The sequence below is a fragment of the Heterodontus francisci genome, chromosome 41 (genome assembly GCF_036365525.1).
Source record: "Heterodontus francisci isolate sHetFra1 chromosome 41, sHetFra1.hap1, whole genome shotgun sequence".
Classification (NCBI taxonomy): Eukaryota; Metazoa; Chordata; class Chondrichthyes; order Heterodontiformes; family Heterodontidae; genus Heterodontus; species Heterodontus francisci.
In genome coordinates this window covers 21,545,729-21,558,057 of record NC_090411.1, presented here as the reverse complement: position 1 = coordinate 21,558,057, position 12,329 = coordinate 21,545,729, and the positions used below count along the sequence as shown (strand labels likewise).

General features: G+C 48.3%; 2 pseudogenes; both read right to left on the bottom strand.

The window, feature by feature from the left end:
• Positions 1-4,300: 4,300 nt before the first annotated feature.
• LOC137355119 (U1 spliceosomal RNA) lies at positions 4,301-4,444 on the bottom strand (annotated as a pseudogene).
• A 4,252-nt stretch (positions 4,445-8,696) lies between these two features.
• On the bottom strand, positions 8,697-8,805 carry LOC137354819 (U2 spliceosomal RNA; annotated as a pseudogene).
• Between the last annotated feature and the right edge of the window lie 3,524 nt (positions 8,806-12,329).

The following is a 12,329-nucleotide window of genomic DNA, read 5'->3' as shown; positions in this document are numbered from 1 at the left end:
TTTCCGCTGCTGCTGCTACACTTCAAACTACAAAACCACGTACAACCATCCCGTCAAAGCTGGCACAGCTTACACAGCTACTCACAAACGGCTAAATCCACAAGATCATACATACCCTTCAAATGCTTGAAAGCTAAAACATACACTCAACAATTAAACAACCCATTACTCCGCCACATTCATCTATTTACGCGCACAAAACTCACACACACAGCGTGCAAACAATAAAACTCTGTGCAAACGTACAAACCAATTTAAGCTGCAGCCAGCACAAAGGGAGCCGCAGTACAAGGAAATAAACCACAATTAGCCCAAAAGGAGGACCAACGCCAAGCAAAGGAAGTCCATCAGCAGGAGACTGCCTCTGGAGGTCTGGTTTCTAGCAGAAGGTACATACAAGGCCCAACAACAACTCACTAGCCATATCCCACTTTAAAAGCTGAGGACCTGGAGGTTACAATGGGATGAAGTTCAGTTGTAGGCAGGCTGGAGGCAGCTCGGTGAAGCCACCGATCAATGCAGGAGAGAGGTTTGGAATTCAGCCCCATGGTCCACTGGAAGTGTAGAGTGAGTGGCCTCAGGTGTTAACAACAGACCTGGGGAGCAGTAGGCGTGAAACCCGGGGCCCAAGAACAGCAAAGATCGGTGATGGAGAGAAAGGGTAAATCCAGCAGTTCAGGGCAGATGAAGAAGATGGCGCGGAGCAGCTGCTAGGCACACAAGACCGGGAGAGCAATGGCAGCCTGAGGAGCCAGTCGATCCAGCGCAAACAGAACATCGAGACCAATATCTCTAAAATACATCCAACAGAGCACGGCACTGCAGTGCAGAGCCAGCATTTCCTGAGCATCAGGGCTGCCAGTGATCACTTAAAGGAAGAGAGGTGTGAAGCTGTTATCTTATAGCTGTTACACCATTGTTGTCTCAGCAGCGACTAGAGATGGAATTTTTTTACTGAAAGCAACTCCTGTTGAAGACTAACCCGAGAGGGTCGAAGAGTGCGGGACTGAGCAGCGGCACCACTGGCATTGAAGCGTCGTAGGAGAGACCCCAAAGAAGATGGGCCCCAAGAGCAGGTGTCAGCCAATGAGGAGCACGCAAGACCGAGAGCTGCAGGAGGAGCCCGAGGAGCCAGTCCATTCAGCAAGCTCCGAAAGCAGAGAAGAAATATTTGTTTCTCTTTCAGTCACCCCTTGCCTGAGTAAATTGCAAAAAGGTCCTAAAAAGCGACTGTTCCGCCCACTCACAACCCTGCACCATTCGTCTTTTCTTCAGGTTAGGTTTGAGTAAGCATTGCAGCCTCCAGCCACAAACCGGTCTCAGGCACAGAGATAAGGGCCAGCACCATGACTGCACCCCCGACTCCTGCCCATTACACAAGACAGGACATCATCTGAGCAATAGTAAGCAGTCGGAGAATGGAATCTGGCTTCACGCTAGGCTACAAAGGAATCCTAAGAGGGCCAGAGAGATCAGATTATGAAGGAGTTTACAAATTATAATTTCTTGGCTTTTCGTTAAGATCAGCTGAAGTACAAACATTCTTTACAAATTACTATCTGTTACATTCCCTATGTAGGGGCGAAAAATACAACTTTGCAACACAGATGGAATCGGGACTTGCTCCATTATTACAGTGCCCTAATTGAAATGAACAAATATCCTTTCTGCGATGCATAGAATCGTAGGAAGATACAGCACAGGAGGAGGCCATTGGGCCCATCGTGTCTGTGCAGGCTCTTTGGTTGGGCCAATCGTTGCCAGATCTGACTGGACGACATAAAGCACTGTCTCCATCAGCAAGACCACCTCCCTAACATCACCCGACTACAACTCTGCCTCGGCATTTCTGCTGCTGAAACCTTCATCCACCCCTTTGTTACCTCCACATTCAACTATTGTAATGCTTTCCTCGCAACTTGCTCCCTCCATACACTGAAGCTCATCCAAAACTCTGCTGCCCGTAACCTGACTTCATCGCTGCCAGATCTGACTGGACCCTAAGACTCCTTTCTCACCTGGTCATAACAGTATGTGTATGTGAAGGGTATATGAAGAGAAAAAGATTGGTGCAGACAAATGTAAGTCCCTTACAGTCAGAAACAGGGGAATTTATTAAGGGGAACAAAGAAATGGCTGACCAACTAAATGCATACTTTGGTTCTGTCTTCACAAAGGAGGACACAAATAACATACCAGAAATGTTGGGGAACACATGGTTTAGTGAGAGGGAGGAACTGAAGGAAATCAATATTAGTAGCGAAATGGTGTTGGGGAAATCGATGGGATTGAAGGCCAATAAATCCCCAGGGCCTGATAATCTACATTCCAGAGCACTTAAGGAAGTGGCCCTAGAAATAGTGGATGCATTGGTGGTCATCTTTCAAGATTCTTTAAATTCTGAAACAGTTCCTACAGATTGAAAGGTAGCTAATGTAACCCCACTATTTAAAAAGGGAGGTAGAGAGAAAACAGGGAATAATAGACCAGTCAGCCAGATGTCGGTAGTGGGGAAAATCCACGAGTCCATTATCAAAGATTTTATAGCAGAGCACTATTAGAACAGTGGTCGAATCGGACAGAGTCAGCATGGATTTACGAAAGGGAAATCATGCTTGATAAATCTACTAGAATTCTTCGAGGATGTAACTAGTTCGAGTTGATGAGGGGGAGCCAGTGAATATGGTTTATTTGGACTTTCAGAAGGCTTTCGGCAAAGTCCCACATAAGAGGTAGCGTGTAAAATTAAAGCGCATGGGATTGGGGGTAGTGTATTGCGATGGATAGAAAATTGGTTGGCAGACAGGAAATAAAGAGTAGGAATAAACGGGTCTTTTTCTGAATGGCAGGCAGTGACTAGTGGGGTATCGCAGGGATCGGTGCTAGGACCCCAGCTATTCACAATATATATTAATGATTTAGATGAGGGAACTAAATGCAATATCTCCAAATTTGCAGATGACACAAAACTGGGTGGGAGGGTGGGTTGTGAGGAGGATGCAGAGAGGCTTCAGGGTGATTTGGACAAGTTGAGTGAGTTGACAAATGCTGTGCATGGCAGATGCAGTATAATGTGGATAAATGTGAGGTTATCCACTTTGGTAGCAGAAACAGGAAGGCAGATTATTATCTGAACGGCTATAAACTGAGAGAGGGGGAATGTGCAACAAGACCTGGGTGTTCTCGTACACCAGTCGCTGAAGGTAAGCATGCAGGTGCAACAGACGGTAAAAAGGGCAAATGGTATGTTGGCCTTCATAGCGAGAGGATTCGAGTACAGGAGCAGGGATGTCTTGCTGCAATTATACAGGGCCTTGATGAGGCCACATCTGGAATATTGTGTGCAGTTTTGGTCTCCTTATCTGAGGAAGGATGTTTTTGCTATGGAGGGAGTGCAGCGAAGGTTTACCAGACTGATTCCTGGGATGGCAGGACTGACATATGAGGAGAGACTGAGTCGGTTAGGATTATATTCACTGGAGTCCCGAAGAATGAGGGGGCATCTCAAAGAAAGCTATAAAATTCTAACAGGACTTGACAGGGTGCATGCAGGAAGGATGTTCCCGATGGTGGGGGAGTCCAGAACCAGGGGTCATAGTCTAAGGATACGGGGTAAACCTTTCAGGACTGAGATGAGAACTTTCTTCACCCAGAGAGTGGTGAGCCTGTGGAATTCGTTACCACAGAAAGCAGTCGAGGCCAATAGCTCTTGGGACGAAAGGGATCAAAGGATATGGGGGGAAAGCAGGAACAGGTTACTGAGTTGGATGATCAGCCATGATCATAATGAATGGCAGAGCAGGCTCGAAGGGCCAAATGGCCTTCCCCTGCTCCTATGTTCTATGTTTCTATGTGTAGGTTGAATGTATTGTTAGGTGTCTTTGAGCAAGTACAGAGTTGGGATGCAGCTTTGCAAATGTTGTTAGAATCCTAGAAAGTTTACAGCACAGAAAGAGGCCATTTGGGCCAAGGTGTCTGCTGCCATGTATGTAGTGTGAAGGTCATATGAGTTTGTGGTCCTGGGGGTAGGGGGACAGTGTGGTGGTGTGGGTGGGAATTGGCATAATTTGCTGTTGAATGCGTTGAGGGGTTTGGAGGAAGGGTGTTTTGTAGAGTAGTAAATAAGGCGGGCAATTTTTGAACTGTGGGGCAACACATTGAGGTGGATGGAGAGGTGTGTGCAGAAGAGATGAAAGAGAGGTTGCGAGCAGAGCAGTGGAGCACAAGCGCTTGTAAGAGAAGCTGTTGATGCAAGAAGCTGAGAGACGCGAAGTGAACTTCTAATTTTGATTTGCAAAACCAGGGGAGAGCGCGAACGCAGTCCCCCAAGACCACAAATTGTGCAGTCGAGTATCCCACATTTGGGGACATTGCAGGCGTCAGCACACCCGAAGGGCAATGGGTTAGCTTGGTCCTGGGAGAAATTTTTTTCCCCAAAAAATATACTTTATTCATAAAAATCTGTAAAAAAAAATGCATTTCAAAACAGTACCAAGCTGACATTCCAAAAAGTGCAAAGGAAATCAGTTTTCTTCGAGACAGGAGTGAGTTGCCTCACAACCCTTCCATTCTATTTTACATGCCATGTGCATTTTACAGCAAACCCATATTTGGTGTATACAGCCCGAGGGGTTTCCCACGGGTCCAGTGCCTCAGTTCACTTTGGTGGGAGGACTTTACACAGTGGTCTTTCCCCATTGAGCCTTTACAGCGTCTGCCCCAAGTTTTAGTGCATCCCTCAGCACGTAGTCCTGGACCTTGGAATGTGCCAGTCTGCAACACGTGGTCGTGGACAACTCTTTGTGCTGGAACACCAGCAAGTTCGGGCAGACCAAAGAGCATCTTTCACTGCATTGATGGTCCTGCAGCAGCAGTTGATGTTTATCTCAGTGTGCGTCCCTGGGAAAAGCCCGTAGAGCACAGACTCCTGTGTTACAGAGCTGCTTGGGATGAACCTCGACAAAAACCACTGCAACTATTTCCACACCTGCTTTGCAAAGACACATTCCAGAAGGAGGTGGGCAACGGTCTCTTCCCCACCACAGCCACCTCGAGGGCAGTGTGCGGAAGGGGGGTGCAAGACTCCGGGCGTGCAGGAAGGATGTAACGGGGAGGGCCCTTCTCACCACCAGCCAAGCTACGTCTTGGTGCTTGTTTGAAAGTTCTGGTGATGAGACATCGTGCCAAATGACTTTGGCAGTCTGCTCGGGGAACCATCCGACAGGATCCACCGTCTCCTTCTCCCGTAGAGCCATGAGGCCATTCCGTGCAAACCACTGCCTGATGGATCGGTGGTGAAAGCTGTTTTTCCGCAGAAACTGCTCCACAACGAATAGGTGGTACGGCACGGCCCAACTGCATGGAGCGTTCTGCGGCAATGTGACCAGGCCCATCCTTCGCAACACCGGGGACAGATAGAACCTCAGCACGTAATGACACTTGGAGTTTGCGTACTGGAGGTCGACACACAGCTTGATGCAGCCGCACACGAAGGTGGTCATCAGGATGAGGGCGACGATGGGTAAATTTTTCCTCCCCTTATCCAGAGGTTTGAACATCGTGTCCCTCCGGACCCAGTCCATTTTGGATCCTCAGATGAAGCGGAAAATGGCTCGGGTGACCGCCACAGCGCAGGAGTGGGGTATGGGCCACACCTGTGCCACGTACAGCAACAACGTGAGCGCCTCACACCTGATAACCAGGTTCTTACCCACAATGGAGAGAGATCACTGCCCCCACATGCTCAGCTTGTGTTGTACCTTGGCTACTCGCTCCTCCCAGGTTTTGGTGCACGCCCCGGCCATTCCAAACCATATCCCCAGCACCTTCAGGTTGTCGGACCTGACGGTGAAGGGGACAAGTCCAGTTCCCAAAGAACATGGCCTCGCTCTTGCCATGATTAACTTTGGCTCCCGAGGCCAGTTCGAACTGGTCGCAGATGCTCATCAGTCTGCGCACGGACAGCGGATCCGAGCAGAAGACGGCGACGTCATCCATGTACAGGGAGATTTTAACCTGAGTGCCTCCACTGCCTGGGATTGTCACCCCTCTTATGCTCGCATCCTTCCTAATAGACTCAGCAAAGGGTTCAATACAGCAAACAAACAAGACTGGGGAGAGAGGACAGCCCTGTCTGACTCCAGATTGGATCGGAAAACTTTCCGATTCCCACCCATTGATTGAGATTGCGCTGCTGATATTTGTGTTGAGCAGTTTGATCCAATTGCAGATTCCCTCCCCAAACCCCATTTTGGAAAGCACGTCTATCATGTAGGTGTGCGATATCCTGTCAAAAGCCTTCTCCTGGTCCAGGCTGATGAGGCAGGTGTCAACCCTCCTTTCCCGTACATAGGCGATCGTATCCCTGAGTAGTGCGAGACTATCAGAGATCTTCCCGCCGGGTACAGTACAGGTCTGATCAGGGTGAATCACCAACTCCAGAGCAGGCTTGACTCGACTGGCTATGACTTTGGACAGAATTTTGTAGTCAACATTAAGCAGTGAGATGGGCCGCCAATTTCTGATTTCTGCCCTCTCCCCCTTCCGCTTGTAGATGAGGGTGATGATGCCTTTCCTCATGGATTCTGACATGCTGCCGATCAGGAGCATACTCTCGTATACTTCCAGCAGGTCCGGGTCGACCCAGTCGCTTCCGTGAGTTTTACTCGTCTCTAAGGACTCGACGGCCTTTGTCAGCTCGTCCAGAGTTAGCGGCTTGTCCAGTCTCTCCCTCGTGCTGTCATCTAAGACCTCTGTGATAGATGACAGGAAGGACTGGGAGGCCCTGCTGTCTGTGGGCTTCGCGTCATACAGCTCAGCATAAAAGGATTTGCTGATCCTTAGTATGTCGGACTGCGAAGACGTTACCGAGCCATCCTCTTCCTTCAGGCTTCTGATAACAGAGCTCTCTCTGTGTACCTTTTGGAAGAAGTAACGCGAGCACGTCTCATCCTGCTCAATGGAGCGGACTCTGGACCGGAAGATGATCTTGGAGGCCTCCGTGGCAAAGAGCGAGGCCTGCTGGCTCCTCACCTCTTGGAGGTCCTCCTTGACCTCGACCCCCATTGTCCGCAGCTTGAGCAGATTTTGCATACTTTTCTGGAGTCGGGACATTTCCCTCTGTCTCTCTCTCGCCCTCTGAACACCTTTGTGGATAAAGAACCTCTTGATGTTTTCCTTGATCGCTTCCCAACAGTGAAACTGGAGACTCAAAGGGGTTTCACAGTCCTCCAACCTTTGTAATCCCTTTTGAGTTCCTCAACGTTCTCTGGGGTTAGCAGTGTAGCATTGAGCTTCCATATCCCCCTGCCAACCCGCTAGTCGTCCTGTAAGTGATAGTCGGCCAGTCAGAGGCAGTGGTCAGAGAAGAACACCGGCTTGATGTCGGTGGATCTGACCGTGACAGCGCGGGACACAAACAGGAAGTCAATCCTGGAACGGGCAGACCCGTCCGATCTTGACCAGGTCTATCTACGCTGCACTCCGTCTGCAGGTTTGCTGAAGACGTCGTGCAGTTTGGCATCTTTAACTGTTTCTATTAGGAATCTGGACGTAGCGTCCAGTTTGCTGTTGTCTCTGCCGGATCGTCCAGCTGCATCGATGATGCAGTTGAGGTCACCGCCTAGGATGACCGGCCTGGATGTAGCCAGCAGCAGTGGGAGCTGCTGCAAGATGGTCAGCCGCTCGCTGCATTGAACCAGGGCGTACACGTTGATCAACCGGAGCGGAGTGTTGTTGTACATTACATCTGCTACGAGGAGGCGACCGCCCACCACCTCCTTAACTTCAGAGATGGTGAAATTACCTCCCCGCAGCAGAATACCCAGGCCGGAGGAACGGCAATCATTACCCCCTGACCAGATCTCGATGGCCCGTGGGACCACCATCGCGACCATTGCCTGTTGGTGCTGAGGTGTGGTATTCCACACTCCTGCAGAAACAGTAGGTCGGCTTTGACCTTGGCGAGGTAATCCAAGGTTGAAACACATCGCGTAGTGGATTTAATGCTGCGCACGTTAGTTGAAGCAATCCTTATACCCATTTTTTAAAAGTTAGTTGTTGCTTCCCATACCATTTGTCCTTGCTAGTCCCAGTCCTTCGGGATGTTCCTGCATACCCATCGTGTGCACAAGCTGTTTCACGTTCGTTGGGCTCAGAAACCCCTTCTGGTTTTTCATGCAGGGTTTGTTCCGCTGGGGTGACATCGGGGGGGTCTTGTAGGCAGCAAGGATTGGGTTGTCCTCTGCTGCTTCCCTCTGTTCCTCCTCGAAAACATCACTGCTCCCGGCTTCCCGGAGCTGAGGTGCGCCAAACGTGTCTTTGCTCTCGGTGTCCCGGAGCTGGGATGCGCTGGCCATGTCGTTAGGTGTGGCGCTTTGGGGTTGGGGCTCGCCAGGCCCATCACAGCATCCCGTGCCCATGGGATGGGGGGCTTTATCTTCCAGCTCCTTGGAGTTCTGCCGCCTCTTTTGAAGGGGCCGTCTTTCCAGCACTTCATCGTCCAGTGAAGAGGAGCTGTTGTCGTCTGTCTCAGAAGGTAGCCTCCTCTTGCCACTGGTTTGGGTGATGGCCTGTTACGCTTTTGGAGGTCTTTTCTTTGTCGTTTTCCTTTGTACCACTTGCCACTGACCACCACCCGAACGGTGTTCCGCACTTCCTAGCCTGAAGCTCCAAGATTGGTTATAGCTATTTTCCTGAAAGCTTACCCAGGATTAAAAGCCACTGATCATGGTTTCTCCTTTACCAAGTGAGCATTTATAAGAACAGATATTACACTTGATCTTAGCCAAAAGACTGAGAAGCGATTCTTTGCTCAGATCACTGCAGTATATGTATTTTGGATCTATGAAATGATTGTAAATTAACTGCATTGAACACTTGAGAATTTGAGGGGGACAAGGGGGGATAATGTAACATAGTCACAGTCCTCAGTGTCATTCCTGATTTTCAGCATATTTTGCTATCTAAGCTGAACAGTTTCTTGGGTTCGGTTCATTCCTGAGTGCAAATGTCACATCCATCCCACAAAGTACACCTTAACTTCAATGGAAAAGAAAATGAAGCGTGATGAAAAACAAGCTGATGATTTGCATGAGCCCATTTTGCACAACTGGCGAAGACGATTTCACCCCCTCTGTCCTCAAATGGAGTTCACGAGAAATACCAAAATGTTTCTATGTCTGTGTTATAGACACTGAAGTAAGAACAATATTTCTAAGTAGATTAAACCAGAAAACATATTTACTTTCTCCACAGAAAGGTGTGATCTTGCAAATTACTGGCGATGTATTGACATTCCAGCTTCATCCAACAGATGTCTCCTCATATGTTGCTAGTATGCCTGCAGCTCCACCTTAATTCAACAGAGGGCATCGGTCCTTGTGATTGCATCCCAGGATAAGAATATGATCTGTGAGCTTTACAAGGAGCCAATGATAGAAATTTTTTTTAAAAATTCAAATTCATTACATAGAATGACACTCAATGCAACAAAGAAACAGGACCTACCAGTCAATGCTGATATTTTCTCATGCTTTATTCATAAAATTTGTAAAAATATATTACATAATTCAAATTTGACATTACAGACTGCAATACAGATCATCTTCTTTCAATACAAGACAGGAGGTGCCTCCCTACACTTGCCATTACTGGTTATATTTACAATATGCATTTACATCACTTGTCAAACATTCTCTGCTGCATACAGCCTGAGGGGTTTTCCAGACCCTCGGTTCACTATGGCGGGACGGCCTTACACAGTGGCCTTTATCCATTGAGCCTTTGCAGCGGCTGCCCCAAACTTTATTGCATCCCTCAGTATGTAATCCCAGACCTTGGAATGTGCCAGTCTGCAACACACTCAGTCTTCGACAACTCTTTGCACGTTTCAGGCAGATGAAAGAGCGTCTTTCACTGAGTTGATGGTCCTCCAGCAGCAGTTGATGTTTATTTCATTGTGCATCCCTGGGAACCACCCATAGAGCACTGAGTTGTGTGTGATGGAGCTGCTTGGGATGAACCTTGACAAAAACCACTGCAACTCTTTCCAGATCTGCTTTGCGAAGGTGCATTCCAGAAGGAAGTGAGCGAGGGCCTCTTCCCCACCGCAGTCACCTCAAGGGCAGCATGCGGAGGAGGTGGGACTCAGGGCATGTAGGAAGGATCTGACAGGGAGGGCCCTTCTCAACCACCAACCAAGCTATGTCTTGGTGCTTGTTTGAAAGTTCTGTTGATGAGCCATTCTGCCAAATGAGTTTGAATGTCTGCTGAGGGAATCATTCATTGGAACCTCAGCACATAGTGACACTTAGTGTTTGCATACCAAGGGTCTACGCACAGTTTGATGAAGCCGCAGACAAATGTGGCCATCAGAATGAAGGCAATAAAAACACGAAATGCTGGAAATACTCAGCAGGTCTGGCAGCATCTGTGGAGAGAGAAGCAGAGTTAACGTTTCAGGTCAGTGACCCTTCTTCAGAACTGGCAAATATTAGAAATGTGAAAGGTTATAAACAAGTAAAGCAGGGGTGGGGCAAGAGATAACAAAGATGTGTAGATAGGACAAGGTCACAGAATAGCTGACCAGGATGAAGGCAATGTTGGGTACATTTTTCCCCCTTTATATCTAAAGGTTTGAACATGGTGTCCCTGTGGACATGGGTCATTTTCAATCTCGAGATAAAGTGGAAGATGGCTCGGGTGACTATAACGTGCAGGAGCGGGTTATGGTCCAGACCTGCGCCACGTACAGTAACTCTGAGAGCATCTGATGACCAAATTCTTACCCATCATAGACTGCAACCAGTCTGTGCTGATGTTCATGCAGCACACAAACCTCCTCCCATCTGTCCTTATTCAATTCTATCAATATAGCCCCGCATTGCCTTCTCTTTCATATTAGAGTTGGAGCTACACTGATGCTGTTGCATTAAATTCACTTACCTATTACCAGGATAATCAGATAAAGAGCAGCAACTGTTAGTAATTAATGGAGCGAAACAGTAATGGATGGTCAGAGCAGAACATTAAACCTTAAACCCACCTTCCACCTGACCGGTGAACTGCTGGCAATGTGCAATTTTGTACCAGAAAAGGATGGAGTTAAATAATGTGAGGCATGTGTGCCACAAATCTCAGGTGGAAATCAGGATGAGGGCGACGTTGGGTGCATTCCAATTTGGTGTTGGGCTTTGTTAGCAGCTTCCTTGTTAGAAACATTACTGACCCTGCCCAGTCTTTCTCACTTCATCAAAATTTCACTGGGCCCAAAATATCAATTTTATGGATATCTCTTGGCATTTCTTCACGTACGAAGATTTTGGGAAAGTTGTAGTCACTGGTGGCTGGTCAGGCCTATGCGTGACCAACAGTTTCTCCCACAGCGGGTACAAGTGCAGGTGTAGTCGCTGCTGGGGGCAATTAGATCTATCCTTCTCCTCCTTTTCTCTTTCATGCTGGTTCTTCGCTCAGTCTCAAAGGTGTCTATAGCCCTCCTGATGTAGCATCTTCAGGCATCACAATTCATGGCCTGTGCTTCCCACTGGCGATGGTCGATGTGACACACAGAGACGGACTTCTTCAGGGAGTCCTTGAAACATTTGCATGGGACCCCTTTGTTCCTTTTATCCGTGGTCAGCTCTCCATACAACACGATCTTGGACAGGCGATTGTCGTCCATCCAGGCAACGTGACCCGCCCAAAGCAGTTGGCTTTGCAGGAGGATGGCCTCGATGCTGGTGATGTTGGCTATTTCCAGGACTTCAATGGTCCTGCTAGTGGATCTTGAAGATGCTGTGGAGGCAGCGCTGATGGAAGCGCTTGAGAAGGCGTACATGACAGGGCTATAGGACCCATGACTCGGCCCCATACAGAAGGGTGGTGAGGACTATGGCTTTTTTGCTTGGAATCATATCCTTTTGGGTTCATGATCCTTGGTGAGGATGCTGCTGCTGAGCATGAATCATCCCCTCTTTACTTGTGATTACAGTCCCCACTACGTACACTGTTCCCTTAAAACAGGACAGCCGTCTATGTCAGGTAAATGGTGCTAACTATTTTCCACCACTACAGGCGCCAATTACAAACCATAATAAACTGTATTAAGCGGGTCGGCTATTTTGAGCAGTTGTTACGGGGTCACCTTCTGCCCATCCTTGCCCACGTCCACTGCTATTTACCCTGCAGAATTCTTTTAATCTATTTGAATTATCCCCTTATCAAGTGTTTACAAAGGCGGCAGCAGCAGTTCAGGAACTTTGAAATTTGACCAGAGTGGGTCAGTTTCATTGTTATGATTTACAGGGCTTCTGCTGAGTAGAATTAAGATC